Source organism: Balaenoptera borealis, assembly GCF_965194805.1.
Source record: "Balaenoptera borealis genome assembly, chromosome: 15".
NCBI classification, from domain to species: Eukaryota; Metazoa; Chordata; class Mammalia; order Artiodactyla; family Balaenopteridae; genus Balaenoptera; species Balaenoptera borealis.
The window spans coordinates 74,373,817-74,392,953 of record NC_138871.1 but is presented as its reverse complement, the minus strand read 5'-3'; the positions used below and the strand labels follow the sequence as shown (position 1 = coordinate 74,392,953).

The 19,137-nt window shown below is 40.7% G+C and overlaps 1 protein-coding gene across 2 annotated transcripts in view; it reads right to left on the bottom strand.

Annotated features, from left to right (window-relative positions):
* The window catches only part of LOC309612569 (uncharacterized protein), a 452,870-nt gene that overhangs the window by 32,688 nt on the left and 401,045 nt on the right, over positions 1-19,137 (bottom strand). For both annotated transcript variants that reach the window (XR_014235281.1, XM_082358452.1), the window contains one exon: positions 1-19,137. This exon is cut by the window's left edge and continues 32,688 nt beyond it. The gene's annotated coding sequence lies outside the window, so the exon portion shown is untranslated.

Sequence of the window (19,137 nt, the reverse complement as noted above, 5' to 3'; positions counted from 1 at the left end):
TGGTGTTAGGGATTGTTCTAATTTCATTCTTTTACATGTATCTATCCATTTTTCCCAGCACCACTTATTGAAGAGGCTGTCTTTTCCCCATTGTATATTCTTGCCTCCTTTATCAAAGATAAGGTGACCATATGTGTGTGGGTTTATCTCTGGGCTTTCTATCCTGTTCCATTGATCTATATTTCTGTTTTTGTGCCTGTACCATACTGTCTTGATTACTGTAGCTTTGTAGTATACGCTGAATTCAGGGAGCCTGATTCCTCCAGCTCCGTTTTTCTTTCTCAAGATTGCTTTGGCTATTCGGGGTCTTTTGTGTTTCCATACAAATTGTAAAATTTCTTGTTCTAATTCTGTGAAGAACACCATTGGTAGTTTGATAGGGATTGCATTGAACCTGTAGATTGCTTTGGGTCACATTACAGATTGAAAATGCAACCTATAATTGCAATTTCACAATATTGATTCTTCCAATCCAGCAGCACGGTATATCTCTCCATCTCTTTATGTTATCTTTGAGTTCTTTCATCAGTGTTTTATAGTTTTCTGAGTACAGGTCTTTTGCCTCCTTAGGTAGGTTTATTCCTAGGTATTTTATTCTTTTCATTGCATGGTAAATGGGATTGTTTCCTTAATTTCTCTTTCCGATCTTTCATTGTTAGTGTATAGGAATGCAAGAGATTTCTGTGCATTAATTTTATATCCTGCAACCTTACCAAATTCATTGATTAGTTCTAGTAGTTTTCTGGTGGCATCTTTAGGATTTTTCTATGTATAGTATCATGTCATCGGCAAACAGGGACAGTTTTACTTCTTCTTTTCCAATTTGTATTTCTTTTTATTCTCTGACTACTGTGGCTAGGACTTCCAATACTACGTTGAATAATAGTGGTGAGAGTGGACATCCTTGTCTTGCTCCTGATTTTAGAGGAAATGCTTTCAGTTTTTCACCATTGAGAATGATGTTTGTTGTGGGTTTGTTGTATGTGGCTTTTGTTATGTTGAGGTAGGTTCCCTCTATGCCCACTTTCTGGAGAGTTTTTATCATAAATGGGTGTTTTTGAATTTTGTCAAAACTTTTTTCTGCATCTGTTGAGATGATCCTTTGGTTTTTATTCTTTAATTTGTTAATATGGTGTATCACGTTGATTGTTTTGTGTATATTGAAGAATCCTTGCATCCCTGGGATAAATCCCACTTGATCATGGTGTATGGTCCTTTTAATACAAACCCCAAACTCTTTAGAGCTGAGTGAAAAGGGAAATGTATCAAGTCAGCTTCCTCATTCATATTTAGGAAACTTGAGCCCAGGAAAGAGAAACTGGCCCAAAGTCATGCATTCAGGTGGACATGTGACCAGGGCTGGAAGCCATGTCTCTGGGTTTTCATACCTAGACTCTTTCCCCACACATCTTAAGTGGGGGCGATATGGGCGGTGGGTTCCTCCTTTCTACTGAAAGCTGAATGTTGGATATAGCTTCCATCAGCTTGAAAAATAGAGCCAGGATGGTTGCAGGACCCAACCAGGAGACTCTGTGGCATGTAGTCATTGAAGCACAAGGCTTTTAACAAAGACCTCCACAGTTGTGTCTCCGGAAGTGTCACCAATACCTATTGTGGGTTTGACTATATGACATGCAATCTTACCCTGGTTTCTTCTTTGTAAAACAATACAGAGATCCTACTGTTCTTACAGAGATGCTGGAAGATCAAATTAATGATTAGTTATGAGCACACAGAATTTCATGGAGATTACTTTTCAATTTCACATTATTATTTTCACCAAAACTGTTATAATTACATGTCCAATGAGTAAGACTAAATATTAGAAGGATTTTTTTTTAACTTAAAAGATGACAAATGCAATCTGAATAAAACAATTTAATACAGTAAAAGCTCATAAAGCATCCCACAATTATGCTTGACATGCACAAATCTCCAATACCAGATGTCCTATGTGACAAATTTCTGACAGGCTTCCAATCCTCCACATCATGGCTAACAAGTACAGGCTGTTGGCTCCCTCCCCAAGCAACTATGAAGACGCCAGAGGAGAAAAAGGAAGCTTGCATATTTAAGAAAGGTGGTCAAAAACTAAGCAAAACGTGTGTGAAGTTTCTGGGGAGACAGAAGAGTGATGGTTAAGTTTGGGCTGTGGCCTACAGTGGAGCAGGCCAGGGTTCCACTGGGAGACAGCTGCTACACCACTATGAATCCCAATATGGCCCCAGCATATTACCTTCCGGCTTGCTTTAATCCAGGGTAGGAACGCAGCTGTTTACATCTCCCCAACCACCCTATGCCTATTATCACAGAGGGGGATACCCTGGAAGGGAGCCCTGGGAACTTCTCTGGAAAGGTTATAAAAAATGACTGAGCATAAATATCAGCACCAGAGTTTCCACATCACCAAGAGGAACAGTCTAGGATCTAAGGTTTGCTCCTCCACCCTGATGGTACTATTAGCCAAGACAGCTGGTGGTCCCTAAGATACAAAAAGTAAGCTCACAGAGAAAAGTGAGGTATTTGAAGACAACATGGGCTATTTTTAAAAAAGACAACAAATGGAACAACCAACAGCAGAAGATAGAATATACACCAAAAGGAAGACAGCTAGGTCTTTAATCTGCTTGGAGTTTATTTTCTTAAAATATAATAATGAGCTAATTCTCAAAACCTGACTAATGGTCTACTTGTTATATCCCTGATTTGTGATCCTGTCTCTGTCATATATATATATGGATTAAAAAAGCAGATTGTGAAAGGCAATACTATTAACACAGGAAATGTAGAATATATGGTTACCTCAGATTGGACAGATATTTACCTTATAGTGGGAAAGGCTTTATTAAACAAAATTCAAAATATATAAATCATGAGACAAAAAAACTAAACAGAAAAAGATTCCTGTACTTCAAATGCCACCCTGTGTGAAGGCAATAATAAGAGAAACCTGGAAGATATTAATAAGGAATTACTACCTGGATATATGAAGGATTTCTGTAAATAATCTAGAAAAGATAAGAAGCCAATACAATATAGATAAAGGATAAGAACAGGCAACTCAGAGGGGATCTGAAAGGCTAATAATAGATGTTCAGACTCGGTAATCATTATTATAACCATCTGATAGGCAAAATTAGAAAGTAGGCAAAACTAATGTTGGAAATAGAAATAGTTATGCACTGCCTTTCTGGAGAGAATCTGGTAAAACTTAGTGAAATTAAACATACACATAGACCATGATTCCCAATCATCGCATCCCTGAGCAGATAGCCCAGAGAAGCCATCTCACAGGTCCATAAAAAGACATTTGTGAGGATGTCCACATCCACGTTACTTTGACAGCAGGAAGTTGGAGCCAACCTAGATGCCCATACCTAGAGAATAGAAACATGAAATGTGCTATAAGCCTACTATGAAACTCTCCGCAGCAGTCAGAAATCATCAGCCAGTTTTGCATAGAATAACATAAGGCTATAAAGAGAGAGAAAGATTTAATCACTCTCTGAATTGGGAGGACATCCATTAGCTACACTAGTGAGAGTACCTATGCAAGAAGGAGAATGGGATGGCAGTTTAAAAGGAAAACAACTAAAATTAAATGAAACAAAAGAGGCACCTTGCATGAATAATGACGGCATTAGGTATTCATTTCTGCATACATTCACTCATTCATCTGGTAAAATATATGCTGAGTGCCTACTTGTGCCTGGTAAGCACACTAGGATTCCCAAGGTGAGTTCTGCCCTCAGGCAACCTCCTATTGGTGGACTGAGGAATAGAACTGATGATTGTGAGTAAATCAACTCTGGATTTCTATGATTATAAGGGAAATTGAGATGGCAAAGAAAATGATGAGAGTGATGGTGAGAGATGAGGATGATGATGCCAACATTACATCTGAAGAGACAGAGCTTAAGGTTAATAATTCCCAAACCTCACTAGCATATATATTTAAAGGAAATTAATTTAGGCAAACTGGATTCTGGAGCTTGGTGAATTTCCTCTGGAAGGCATAACACAGAAACTCCCTGTGGGAGGACGTCAAGTTATCTGGTGCTCGGCAACATTTCTCACACCCTGCATGTCCCCTAGATGCACAGAGCAATCATATGACACATGCAGAAAAGAAACAAAATACCACCTGATTACTCCAATGAGTGTTATCACTCATTACGTTTTTCCCCTGGAGCCTAAATTCAGCCCAGCCTCCACTGCTGTACTGGATTCTGTTTCCTGTGAGTGGATCTGCCTCTAATACAGGTGGCCAAAGGCAAAAGATGGATTCCTTCTGAAAAAAAGAGAGTGCTGGTCAGTGCAAAATGACCAAACCCTTGCTACTCTGGGTCCTTCCTTGAAACCTACTCAGAAGAAATGAGTTTTGATGGACTCTTCCCACACAATCTACATTTTCAGGACAAAGCAGCTTTGCTGCCTCAGAAAGTGGCACAGGACTGTGGTGCATGTATGTGCTTAGAGGCAGTTGAGGTGGTGGGTGAGGAGGATAAAGAGGAAATTAGAATACCCTCCAGAGACAGCACCCAACCTCAGGTTTGGGGCTAACATATCTCATCCTTAAAGATCCTTCTCAGAAATTCAAATGTCTCAGGAAAAGGGCTCATTTCCTTTAAGACTGTGCCGCTTGCTATTTCTTAAACGCTAACCATTCTGGATCCTCATTCATTTCATGCTCCTTCCTTCCTTCCTCCTCCCCACACATTTTTCTGCTTCATCTGGATCAGAGAAACAGTCAAATACACTCAGGCTATGGATATGGCTGAGGCTGGAGGTAGGCAGGAATTTCCAGAACAAAACATGGACACTTTCTCAGGGTCGGTACACAGGCACTTAAAAACCTTCAGACACAAGGTTTCTGAAACATCGCAATACCCTCCAGTGTTGGCAAAGGTACAGGAGGTTAACCCTGTCACAGCACTTGGCAATGCATTTCAAGGACTTTCTATTTGTCCACTACCTCTGTCCAGAATTGCTCTTATGGGAATTTATACATAGGGAATTATCAGAAATATGGGCAAAGATTGACGTTTAGGAATATTTAATGCAACATTTTGTTTGTGACCCACATTGGAAGCCTTCCTGTCTTCTGAAAATTAAATAAAATTATCCTAAGACTCTATCTCCTATGCTATGGAAACTGCAATGTCTTCCTCAAGATTTCTGATAATTCTCAGGGCTTAAGCTTTAAATTCCTGTAACGAGTGAACTCTATATCTTCCCAATATTAATCTAAATTCAGAGCTTTATGCCAACTGAGGCTGGGGATTCAGTCCCTTTTCTTGACTTTCTTTCCAAAACACGTGGAATTTCTACGAGTTTCAGTATGTAGAGAGGAATCAAGAAAATAGAGATAATACAGGCACAGGAATACAAACACTTTGTTTGAAAATTAAAAATTTTTAAATTCTCAAAATATTCCTTCAGCCTCCCAGACTTTTGATTCAAAAGTCCATCCCATGTAATGTTGCTCAGATCAATGTCCTTTTTGTTTTAATCATTTTATCTCTCTTACTTCTCTATTTGCCCCAACCCCAAATTTTATCTAATACCATAAACAGAGCAATGTAATCTCTCTGTTTTGCCACCTTCAGATAGATCATGTTCTCATGGCCACACCAAAAAGGCTATTGAGATATTTTCCTAAAGATAGTCAGTTATGACGAATTTCTTTCCTAGTAAGGACATGCAGAGAGTAAGCACCCCTCTCTGTCAGCTGACATCATCATGCTTTCATGTGATGCCTGAAACTGTGGCAGTCATTTGGTAACCATGGGGAGAAAATACAAGGGTCAGGAATGGAAGAGTAGAAAGGGCCTGGGACCCTAATAACATTACTGAGCTGCAAAGTTAGCCCTGACAGGAATTACCACCATAATTCTTCTTGCAAGAAATAATAAACATTCCTTTCTTTTTATCATTATTTAAAACATTTTTAGACAAGTGTATCAACTCAATTCTGACACTATTTACCCAGAGATAGTGTCAGATCCCACAGCCTAAGGGCTCAGTACCACAAGACTGTTCCTACCCCATGCCACCCCCCACTTCAGACACCAGTTGCAAGCCCTGGCTATCACCTGTGCTTCTGACCAAACTTCCTGTCCTTGGGTTCAATTAATTTGCTAGAATAGCTCGAAGAACTTAGAGAAACACTTCAACCTGGAAGCTCTCCAAAACCCCTACTATTGGGATTTTATGGAGGCTTACCCACATAGGCATGATCAATTATTAACTCCGTTTCCAGACCTTCTACTCTCTCTGGAGAAGTTGGGAGTGGGGCTACAGCTAAAAACCTGGGACAGAGATTTATAATCTCTGTAGAGATTATAAATTAATAATAGAATAGAATAGAATATTATTAATATAAATAATATAATATAAATTTATAATATAAAATAAAAAATATTTCCTATTATCTCACAACAAGTATAATTTTACTTGCAGCCAAAGGCATATTTGATATATAGTACATCAAACTCTTAGCATCTCTCTGCCTCAGTTTTCCCATCTTTACTATTGATATAACAATAGTAATTTATTATATTGGGTTCTTATAGAGATATAATAATCTAATGCCTACATACAGCAAATAACCTATATACATTATATATTATATAACTCTCTCTCCATATATATATATATATATATATATATATATATATATATATACACACACACACACACACACATATATTCATTCATTCCCTAAATAATGATTAAGTGTCTAGTAAGAGAGATTCTGAAATGAAAAATACAGGATTAAGTTTCTCTCTTTCTAGCAGCCTTTAATAATCTGGCCTTTTCAGCTTTAGTTTTTGTCAAATCCCACCAAAAAGCCTTTGCTCTGGATCCACTGTATTCACATGTTATTTGCCTAGGAGGCTATGCTCCTTCTTGACTCTGTGTATTTGCTATTTCTTCTGCCCTACTGCTTCCTCCCACTCTTCAGGACCTAAAGAACTCATCTTTTCCTGACTTACCTACCTGCAGAATATACTGATCATTTTGTTTTCCTCTGTGACCCATAAAATGTGTGTGTGTGTGCTTCCATTGGCATGTTAGGCAAGAATCCAAAAAAGAAAATATTGAATCCTATTAATCAATGTTTCTCCCTGATGAGATTCTGATGAATATAGTCTCAAGGAACAGCAATCAAATGGGATATCCATTTGGCTACTGTTCCCAAAGTACCATTCTGCTATTAGCTCTAAGAGCATCCCAATGCTGAACCCTCCTAAAAACTGGGTTAGAAAAGTGGGTTTGGTTCAAGGCCTAAACAGGGCCTCCTAGCTCCTCCCTCCCACTGCTGCGAAGTCTAAACTTGGCCTCTTACCACCATCTTAGTGGCCACATAAAGAAAGGCAGACCAGAGCAAAGAGTAAAAGGGATGTTCAGGCACCAAAGAAGGTGCCCCCTCCGTTTGCCAGTTCTATCAAATATTGCAGAATATAGAGAGAGGGGCATGAACTAACTCTTTCCTAAGGGCAAGCTCTATCTAGGTCTGTCTACCTCAGGGCAGCAGGAAGTGCCAAAGAGCATAATTAGCGCCTTGAACAATGATTAGTCATATTAGCAAGTTTTCCTTCCTCGGCATATTTCTAATGAAAGGAACTGAGACTAAAGCTTCCTTTCCCAGTAGTGTGTGTATGACTAACTTCATATTTTTATGTAGTAAACTACATTACTACTCAACATTATTTATTGCCCTGCCCCATACCTCCCTGCTTTCCTGTTTGTGGCCCTGTGACTCTCTCTGGCCAATGAAGTATGCATTTCTAAACAGCTGACAACACTTGTGGTTAAAAGCTTCAAGAGCCAGCACTTGCTTCACCAAACTCTATTAACCCACTGCCAAGGTAACCAGGGATGTTCCAGAAACTAGCTGATCTATCATCCTGGCTCCTGGAGTGAGAAAGGGGATGACACAGAGCAGAGGCCCCAGCCAACCATCAGCAGGTAAGTGGGGTGTGTGAGCAATAAAACTTGTGATTTTGAAGTGACTGAGATGTTCCAGATGTTTGTCATAGCAGCAGAGCCTCGCCTAATCCTGATGATCCCAGGAGTTGCTCTAGGAATGGATCCATCACTATCTCATCAGTCTAATACAAAGCACAGCACATATGCATGCTCAGTGAATCTGCGAATAAACCAATGAATGTTTTTAATCAAAGCTATCATTTTCTGCACTGAGAAGCAATGTGGTTTAGCAAAAGAGATTAGACTTCGGAATCACAGAGACTCATTTAAATCCCATTTTGCCACTTACTAATTGTGAAACTTCAGGAAATTCAACTTTCTAAGTCTCCTTCTCCCCATTTAAGATAAATTTTGCTTGAAATGCCTTCCTTCAAAGGGCTCTTGTTAGTGTTAAATGAGAAAATATCTAGAAAGAACCTCATATGTTGTCAGGATTTGTAGACACTTAATACATTGTTTATTATTAATAATATTGGCCATGTTTTGTTTTATTCAAAAAAACACACATATTACTGGAGGTAAAGACAAGGAGCAACACAACATATTACAGATATTTCTGAAGTATAATCAATTGCACTGAATAACTGATTGGTTGAGCAGGATTGAGGAAAAAGAGCAAAGAAGTAAAATAGAGGATAATTACCGGATTTACAAAGGCTATGGCACTGCTATTTGATCCACATAGAGCAGACAGAACAGGTTATATGTGGCTTGACATGGTTGGCCAGGGATATGGGATTATACATTCAATTTTATGTATCTTGGGGCCCAGGGGTTGTGGATCATCCACATAGAGTTTTTGAGTTGATATTGAATGTATAGGCATGAAATTTAGGAAAGATCTATGTCTGTACCTATAAACGTTTATGGACTACATTAATGGTTAAATTCGGGTCAAAAGAGGTAAGTTAACACTCAGTGAGTTTTTGGTAAGCATATTTCATATTTCACGTGTACATTTTTTTTTGGCCAAGCCAGGTGGCATGTAGAAATCTTAGTTACCCGACCAAGGATCGAACCCTTGCCGCCTGCAGTGGAAGCATGGAGTCTTACCTGCTGGACCACCAGGGAAGTCCCCTTTCATATGTACATTTTTGCATAACCACCAATTGTCTATAGATAAAGGGATTAGCTTACTTTGACTCTGATTTGTACATGTCCTATTCTGACAAAAAAAATTTTTTTTTAACTATTTTGAAACTTGAAATTTACATTAAAGGAGACCCATGTCTATTTAACCAAATACAAAGATAGTCACCAAAGATTAAACCATTTGGGAAGTATAAAAAGAGCTAGCCTCATTAAGCAAAATTTTCAGAAAGCTGGTCATTTAGCACCAATTTTTTTTTTTTAACATCTTCATGGAGTATAATTGCTTTACAATGTTGTTAGTTAATGCTGTATAACAAAGTGAATCAGCTGTACATATACATATATCCCCATATCTCTTCCCTCTTTCGTCTCCCTCCCACCCTCTCTATCCCACCCCTCCAGGTGGTCACAAAGCACCGAGCTGATCTCCCTGTGCTATGTGGCTGCTTCCCACTAGCTATCTATTTTATATTTGGTAGTGTATATATATCCATGCCACCCTTTCACTTCGTCCCAGCCTACTTTCCCCCTCCCTGTGTCCTCAAGTCCATTCTCTATGTCTGTGTCTTTATTCCTGTCCCGCCCCTTGGTTCTTCAGAACCATTTTTTTTTTTAAGATTCCATATATATGTGTTAGCATATGGTATTTGTTTTTCTCTTTCTGACTTATTTCACTCTGTATGACAGACTCTAGGTCCATCCACCTCACTACAAATAGCTCAGTTTCATTTACTTTTATGGCTGAGTAATATTCCATTGTATATATGTGCCACATCTTCTTTATCCATTCATCTGTCGATGGACACTTAGGTTGCTTCCATGTCCTGGCTATTGTAAATAGAGCTGCAATGAACATTGTGGTACATGACCCTTTTTGAATTATGGTTTTCTCAGGGTATAGTCTCAGTAGTGGGATTGCTGGGTCATATGGTAGGTCTATTTTTAGTTTTTTAAGGAACCTCCATACTGTTCTCCATAGTGGCTGTATCAATTTACATTCCCACCAACAGTGCAGGAGGGTTCCCTTTTCATCACACCCTCTCCAGCATTTATTGTTTCTAGATTTTTTGATGATAGCCATTCTGACCAGTGTAAGGTGATATCTCATTATGGTTTTGATTTGTATTTCTCTAATGATTAGTGATGTTGAGCATCCTTTCATGTGTTTGTTGGCAATCTGTGTATCTTCTTTGGAGAAATGTCTATTTAGGTCTTCTGCCCATTTTTGGATTGGGTTGTTTGTTTTTTTGATATTGAGCTGCATGAGCTGTTTGTATATTTTGGAGATTAATCCTTTGTCAGTTGCTTCGTTTGCAAATATTTTCTCCCTTTCTGAGGGTTCTCTTTTTGCCTTGTTTATGGTTTCCTTTGCTGTGCAAAGCCTTTAAGTTTCATTAGTTCCCATTTGTTTATTTTTGTTTTTATTTCCCTTACTCTAGGAGGTGGGTCAAAAAGGATCTTGCTGTAGCACCAATTTTTGTCTCATAAGTTTTAGTCATTAGTCTCTTAATTAGTATTAGTTATTAACCACAGCTGGAGATGGTAGTTTGAAGGAGATGGAGTGACTTTTCCCAAGTCATTAATTCAACAACTAGTTTTTTTTAAAGCATAAACTCTGAGAAAGGTACTGCCCTGGACATATTGTGGGATGATAAATTAGAATCAGATGTGATTCTCGCCTTCAAGGAGATCACAGCTTCAGATGAGGCAATGGTAAGAAGGACTAAGGGAGAGATCCAGGTGAGGTGCCACGGATGGTGGAGCGGGGAGTGATTACTTCCAACTGAGGAGGTCAAGTGGGTTTGTGTGGAGCCTGTGATTTTTCAGCTACTTCTTCAAAATTAAGCATAATCTATATATGTGGGGTAAATGGTGTAAGGAGGGCATTCTAAAGAGGAGAATCTCAAGAGCAAAGGTATAGAGGTGGGAAGGAGTTGTGTACTTATGCAGAAGAGTAAAAACTCAATTCGATTATAACTGAATATTTATCAAGTGGTGAGCAATGGGACAGAAAATGTAGATTAGGGCCAGGCCACGAGGGATTTTGAATACCGGGCTACGGAATGTGATCTTTATTCTGTAACAGATCCTAGGACTCCACTGAAAGAACTTAAGCAGAAGAGAGATTGACTCTTATAGGGAATTCCGAAAGAATGATATTTGGGAGCTTTCCTGGGGATAGATTTTCTCATTACAAAGTCAGGGAAATAATATTTACTGCACCGAGGATGGTTTTAAATGAGATAACCTATATAATGCCTTGGCAGGTAATAGGTTCCCTTCCCATCCTCTTCCCTGAAAGTGACCTGATAATATCCACCTGCTCCTCATTAAGACCCCAAGGGCAGCAGTGCAACAACACAGAGATATTAACAAGGGCAGGTGCTATAAAGGCAGCTGGAGACCCACAAGCAGGGATTTAGCAGATAAAGTAAAGGCAAGCAATAAAAAGAGAAAGGGGGAAGAAATGTTTGCCAAGCGCTGTTGAAAAGAAATAAATTGGAAACCTGTTATGCATGTATCTGGGACACTGTTGTTAACTCAGGAAGGGAGGGAGGGCTTACAGAGGGAGCTCCAGTGGGTCCTAAAGCACCCAGGAAACCGGACCCTCAGGCTGCGCGCGCGCGTGTGTGTGTGTGTGTGTGTGTGTGTGTGTGTGTATGTACACTGCAGCCCATCCCAGCTGTATGGGCTGGCAGAAGGGAGCTGGAGCTAATCACCAGAGTTGTTTCAGTTAGGAAAATCACTCTCATCAAGTCACAAGTGTGACACCACAGTAGTGTCTGCAGGCAAACTGACACATGCAAAGTTCCAACAGGAAAATCTGCAGAGGAGGGAACGGCAGCCCTCAAGGCACCACTAGCGACTAAACATACAGAGTGGAAACAGCTGAAGATGGGCCTCACTGCTGCCGGGGTTAAGTTCTTACCTGTACAGAAAGCCAAGGTAACCTCAGGGTGTGATCCAACTACATATCTGGCCAGCCACTGAAGTATCAAGAAGTCATCAGTGCCCTTGAAACAATGTGTCCACTGTTCAAGAATTGGACAGGAGGGACTGCACTTGATGCTTGCTCTCCAAGGAGGCCAGAGTCTAGACAGAGAGAAACAATATGCCCTCTCTGAACTATGAAGACCTCTAGGCCTCCATGAAATATGTAGACACTAAGGGATGGAGATGCTCAGAGGGGCTGTACGAAACCATTCTGCTATAATCAGGAAGTTTCCTGGAAGAGGGGCACATGAGCTGAAGCTTGAAGAATAACAAGGAAACACGAGAGAAGTTAGCTAGGGTTGACAACACAGGGTGAACAACAGGGTGGGTGATGACAAAACTGACCCAAGGCAAGACTCTGTTCCTTCTGCTTAGTGTTTTCATAGGTACACAGCTGCAACTTTCAAAACATCTACAGACAAGTTTTAAAAAACCATGAATCACTGCCTTTCCTCCTAACGTATCTCCTCCAGAGCAAATACTGACATGAACACTGCCTGACTCTGGGAAGAGTTTACAGCTTAGGTTGTATCCTAAGCAGCCACCAATCATCCCAGCTCCACACCAGAGATCCTGGGTAAAGAACTGTTAGTACTTCTCTCCTACAGAGTCTTGTAAGGGGATGCAGGCTCCATAGGGCAAGAACGTTAGTGAATCAATGAATGAATGAGTGAACAGGATACATAAACCTTCCAAAAGAACTTAAATGGGGGGCTCCGTACATATCCTAGAAAGAGGGATTGGCAGACTGTTTACACATATATATATCTGTTTAATTACTGAATTAAATAATGCAAGAATCAATGAGTAAAGGAATGAATGGATATGCTACTTTTAAAACTACCAGAGTTTTGATCCCTGAGAGAAGTCTTCCTGAAGGTGTGCACTGGGCAAGCTTTAACAGCACTGCTCACCATGGTAGCAGAGCTGAAGTTTCCAGTTCTGCTCTCAGGGTCCTACAGGACACCTAACCCCATTCATAGCCCACCCCGACCGCCCGTGCACATGCAGCCCACCTTGCAATGTCATAAGTTCCTGCAACCGCAAAAGCTAGTGAGTTGGCTAGTGAGCCCTTAAGGATGTCAAATCAGTGCGTGTTTTAGATGAGAAAAATGATACTGATCCAGACAGCTTGAGTTGCAATAATTTTGGGGTTCTGTGATTTGGAGGGTGTGTTTCCTTCCTTAGGTTAGAAGACTGACGCTAGGACAGGGAACAGGCACAGTATTATTATCCCTACCGTCAGCAGCAAAGCCCATGAACAATTCCCAGGAAATCAAAATAGAATCTGGGTAATAAGATAAAGTCTAACCTTTTTTTTTCCTTTGCGCTGAGTGTAGTTTCACTTGCTCATAGGGTGCCGAGTTCAGAGGCCTTGCACCTTGCACTCTTCAGACCAGAGTTTCCCGTGCTAGGTGACTGTTCCCGGCCCTTCGGCTCAGCGCACAGCGTGCGTCAGCACTGCTCAAGACACCTCAATTCAAGATGGCGGGGGCGGGCCCTGTGCAGAGACGGGGCACCCAACTCGCGAGAGCTGCGCCAGCCCCGCGAGAGCTGAGCCAGCCCCGCGAGAACTCCGCCAGCCCCGCGAGAACTCCGCCCCTTCCTCCCCAGACGAGAACCCTGTAAAGCAGCCCTGCCCACAGAGAGAGAACGTGTGCTCTAGAGCCGGAGCTCGCGCTACTCTATTCTTTAATCGAAGAATAAAACTTTCATTTGCTTCTGCACTAAACTCCATCTCATTCTATTGGCCTGAACAGCACCAGGCAGAAGGACCCTTGTTGGGAACTCGAAAGGGTCAGTAACACTACTACCCCTTGGCTTAGATCATTTGTGATCTCCTTTCCAGGGGGACCCAACATGCTTTACTTACCCTAGTAGGTCACTAAGTCCTCTGTGGCAATACTTGGAATTAAGGGGTCAAGGCCCCCAGTCCATGCTTGTTCTGTGCACCTCATACTTGACAGATTTCAGCGATGTGCTTTCCTTCCTGGTTGGAAACAAAGCTCTTGGAGGGTTGTGAACGTCTATGACATTTTCCTTATAAACCTTCATGTCCTAAGAACACACAGGTGGCTCCCAAAAGATGCAGTTTGTAGACAGAGGCTCCTACCGGAGCTTCAACTCTGAGACCCTGGGTAGATAATGATCATTTGCTCATCACCAAAATGTTGATGGATTTCTCTACAGTGACCCTGCCCAAATTCCCAGGGAATGACTTTCAACTCAAGCAAACAGCCCACCAGCCACTTGGACAAGCTCAAGCTTTTTGTGGCAATTCGTTTATTTAAGCTACATAAAGTACTAGCTTTGATTTGGCTCCCATGTCGTAGGTAGTTATCCTTCTTCATTCATAAACCAGCATTTAAAATGCAGAGGACTCACACTGCCTTTAGTGTCCTTAAGTTCCTGGCTTATGTAAGAGTTTTGTTTACGTCAAAAATCTCAAGCCTCAGTCTTTGTCTTTCAAATATGGGCAGACTCTTTTCCTGTGGAAACTTGTATGCTCTCTGAGAAATTAGCACAGCTCCATGCTAGGAGCAAAAAACAAAACAAAACAACAAAAAAGAAAACAAAAACAAAAACGTCATGAGTTCATCCCAGCAGAGAAAGATGGTCCCACGAGATGTTCTTCTGAGCCTTGGCGACAGGCAGAGCAGGCAGCAAGCAGAGTACCAACTGCTATTAAAGTGGATGATGGGACATGATGGTCATGACCAGAAGGTAATTCGGGTGAGGCAGTGGGTACCCGGAGGGCTGGGAGGTGGGCTGGCTGCCTGGAATTCTTAGGCATAATTTTCTCTACCTTCATGCTGTCACTCTCAGCCCTTTATATAGCACCAATGTCATGCCACATCAGCTGCACCTGTGCCTGTGTGATGACTTTCAGACTCAGATAAATACCATCAGCGGGCGTCAGGATGATGGGCACAGTGGAACACTCTGGTGATTGATCTGTTTGTTTCCACCCTGGGGCTGTGGGTCTATTAAATAAACACTGGTATTTTGAAGGAAAAGCAGGAGAAAAGACGCTTGATAGTGGCCTTTAAATTTCTTGTTTGGTTTGGATGTTATTGTTTGCTCTTTGGATCTTTTTCTTTTTTTTTTTTTTGGTGGGAATGATTTTTTTCAGGTAAATAGATCTGGACACAAGCAGCAGGACTTCATTTGCCAGTTCCAATTCATCACTGAATGTACTCCACAGCTGGCAAGGTGTCAGTGATTAGCTGATTTCCCTGCTCTGTTGTGAAATTCTGCCCTGTGGCCAGATTAGACATGAGAAATAGAGGGGCTACGTGGTCTTCCCCAGAGCCCTCACTCCATGAATACTCCCAAGGCCGGCCCTCTCACCTCAGGCTGGTAGATAGAATCTGGGATAGAACAGACTCTTTTTCTCATTTTGCACAAAGCAAGTTAGGGTGTAAGTGTAATATTCTGCCTAGCTGCTGCATAATTCATTGCATTTTGGATTATTTAATTTTAAGGAGAAATTATTCATAAGAAAAATATTTATAATTGGAATTATTAAGAAATTCTAGCTCATGAAAAGCTACCCTCCTCCACACTTTGAAATTGGTTTTGTTTTCCAGTTTTTTTAATCCTGGAAAAAAAATTATTCAAAATTTGAGTGTTCCTTTTCTTTTCACCCAAGAGAGTTCCTTACTTAGTATGTTACCATTTCTTTACCTGTAAAATTCAGATGATATCACTGAGAATTTCATAAGTGGAATGATGTAAAGCTGTTTTGAGTCACTTTCTTCCTTGTACCCTCCTGAGAGGGTACCCAGCATTAGAGAATCATGATATCAGTATTAGGTACGTAGGAACTTGGAATACCGAAAGTTAACTCTGTCTGCATCATCCCTGCCAGGCCCTGAACTGAATGATCCTGGGAACAACGTGAAAGGAACCTGCATGTCCTTGTAGCAACAGGTGGATTCTAAGAGGTAAGGTGATGACTCCCAGCCTCTGCTCATTAATTCTCCCATATCAAGCTGGAATTAAAAAATAAGATGGAACATAAGACAGTCACATTGTGAGAAAACTCCCTCCAATTTTCTAATTTTTGTTGAGAAATATGTGAAGAAGGGCAACTGACAACATGATACCCTCCTATACTACTTCTCTACAGTTGTGCTACTCAAAGTGTGGTCTGTGGACCAGGGCTAGAGTATGAACTATTTGTCAGTGATCTGCAATGAGATGAACAGAGACATTAAAAGCAAATATGTCAATACTTGGATAGCAATTTGACATTCCACAACATCCAGCCAGAAATCTGTGGATTCATCTTTTTTGAACAGCATACAGACTAGTCTGGGTGTTGTCAGACTTAGTGGTAAATCACAGTGGCTCAAATTGTATTCAGTCGTGTGTAATAGGATATATCTACCTGTGACAGGTGAGAAATCAGAAATGCTAGATAGATGACCCACAGATAGAAAGAACAAACAGGTCCTTTGCTACAGACAGTGAGAGGCACAGTGTTACTGTAATCACTAAACTTGTAAACTACCCACTTATTGTCCATCCTGCTAGGTTGAATGTAAGCTCCATGAGGGAAGAAACTGTGCCTGCCTTCTTCAGTGCTCTATCACCAAAACCTAATACAATTCCTGATTTGTTGAATGAATGAATGAATGAACGAATGAATGGGGAATGTTTAGGGTTCTGCCTCCCTCTCAGGTTTGGCAGCCATTAGATGTCAAGAGAAGGCAGTTACAGTACCTATGTCAAGTCCAGACAGGGATCACTCAAAGCTCTCACTGTCCTCACTTACCCAGTCTTTAATGTCAAGGCAGTGAGACAAAAGACTCTGGAATACATCTTCAAATATGTAAGTCAAGCCTCTAGAGAAATAGGATTCCCTCTATAGAATTCACTTTATTACCACCTTTTCAGGATCACAGCTATTCCAAAAGCACAGTACGACTGATATTGCTTATTATAAGTACTTATTATTTGGAAGTAATCAGTGTCCCATAAACATGCCATGGTTCCTAATAAACTTTAGAGAGTAAACAAGGGTTGCTGACATTACTAAAAAACACAAAGAAGTCATGACCTTGTTCCCTCAGAGGACACATAGGAGAGACAGACCACACTCACCGTATAATAATATTTTGACTTAAAATATATTTTGTTGACAAGTAGTAGAAAGTGAAAGCATTAGGCTAGAATCCACAGTGGCTCCCACTTGAGGGTGGTACAGTCCTTCAAGGGGACTTGGAAAGGTATGGATGTCCCAGGTATCACTGCATAGCAATGCCCTCCAAATTAAAATGGCATAAAACAACCACCATTTTATTATGCTCACAATTTTGTGGGTCAAAAATTCAGAAGGGGTATAGTTGCCTCTACTCCACAGCAACCCAGGATCTCAGCTAGGAAGATTCAAATAGCTGAGAAGTTCTCAAATAACCGTAGGCCGGAATCATGTAGAGACTTCTTCATTCACATGTTTGGTACCTGGGCCAAGATGACTCAAAGGTGGGCTTAGCTGGGACTGTTGACCAGAGCAACTGTACATACCATAGCACCCTCAGGGAAGCCAACATCTTACATGCTGTCTCAAGCCTCCAAGATTAAGACTTCCTGCAAACAAGGGGGAAGTTACATGGCATTTTAGGACCAAAGCTCAGAAGTCACACAGTGTCACTTTTGCTGTACTGTATTAGCCAAATTGAGCACAGGCACACCCAGATTCAGGGAAAGGTAATATGGGCCTCACCTCTTGACAGGAGAGGTGTCAAACAATGAACAGCCATATTTTAAAACCTCTCCAGGGCAGAAAACTTCTGGAATTTTAGTAAACAACAGCCAGGGATGCCAAGGATCCTACAAAGCATGTGGCAGTTTTGCACCTCAAGGAACTCTCCTTCTGAAGATGCCAGGAGTACCCCTGTCTATAAACGCCAGGTCCTTGGATTCAGAGAACCAGATAGAAGTCATTTCACCCAAGAACATGACCATCCATTTTACAAAAAAGGAAATCAAAGTCTGGGGTTGATGGGCTGAAACTAGACTCCAGGTCTCTTTCTTCCAAGGTAGATGGTCCTAAGCACCTTTTTGGGACAACGCACTTTCTTCAAGTAAGTCTTTGTTAAAAATTCCTAGTATATAAAATGTAACAGTGGATGTTAAAACTGGTAGTAAAAGTGTGATGAGTAACAGGATATTTACATGGCCCCAAAGTATCTGCCCACACATTATTTACTAAATAAACAGAGAAGAGTAACCTTACAATGGAAAAACCTGGTGGATAATACCTTTACCTGATGATCAAAGTGACAAATGGGCATCACTTGACTTCTGATATGAGGCACTGAGAAGGCACAGCATCACTTCTATGACATTCCTGCTCAAAATATACAACCTAAATCTACTCATGTTTGAGGAACATTCTACAAATAACTGGGCTATGTTTTTCCAAGAAGTAAAAAATCATAAAGACAGTCTCTTCACTCTCAAGTAATTCAGAAAAAAAGAATATATTAGTAGACACACACACAATAGAGAATGAGAAAGTAAAATGGACACAACAGTTGGTAAATCCAAAAAGGGGGTTTGCAAATGTTCCTGCACTACTCTTGCAACCTATCTGTAAGTTTTGTATAATTTTGAAATTATTTCAAAATAAGAAGTTACACAATCAGCAACAACAAAACATTTAATGGTGAATTTCTTGGTGATGTTCTCCCAGCTACTGCAATGAACTCCATTTCTTAACTTTCCAAGGAGTCATAGTTTAAACAAACCACAATGTCTTGAGCTCTGCTCTCATGCAGCTCTCTCTAGTCTTCAGGGAGTAGATCTAGGCTTTGGGGGGAGATGTCAACCAGAATATTTTAGGGCACAAATTGGCCCTGCATATAGATCTTTTAGTTAGGTTACAGGAAAGTTGGTATAACAAAGAGACCCAAAATCCAGAGGCTTAAATAAAAGAGAAGTTCATTTCTGTCTCATCCAACAGTTCAGGAAGTTTGAGCAGCTCTGCCATCCTCAATCTGAAGCTTCCATCTCTGGGTCCAAGGGAGCAGCTTCAATTACCATTTC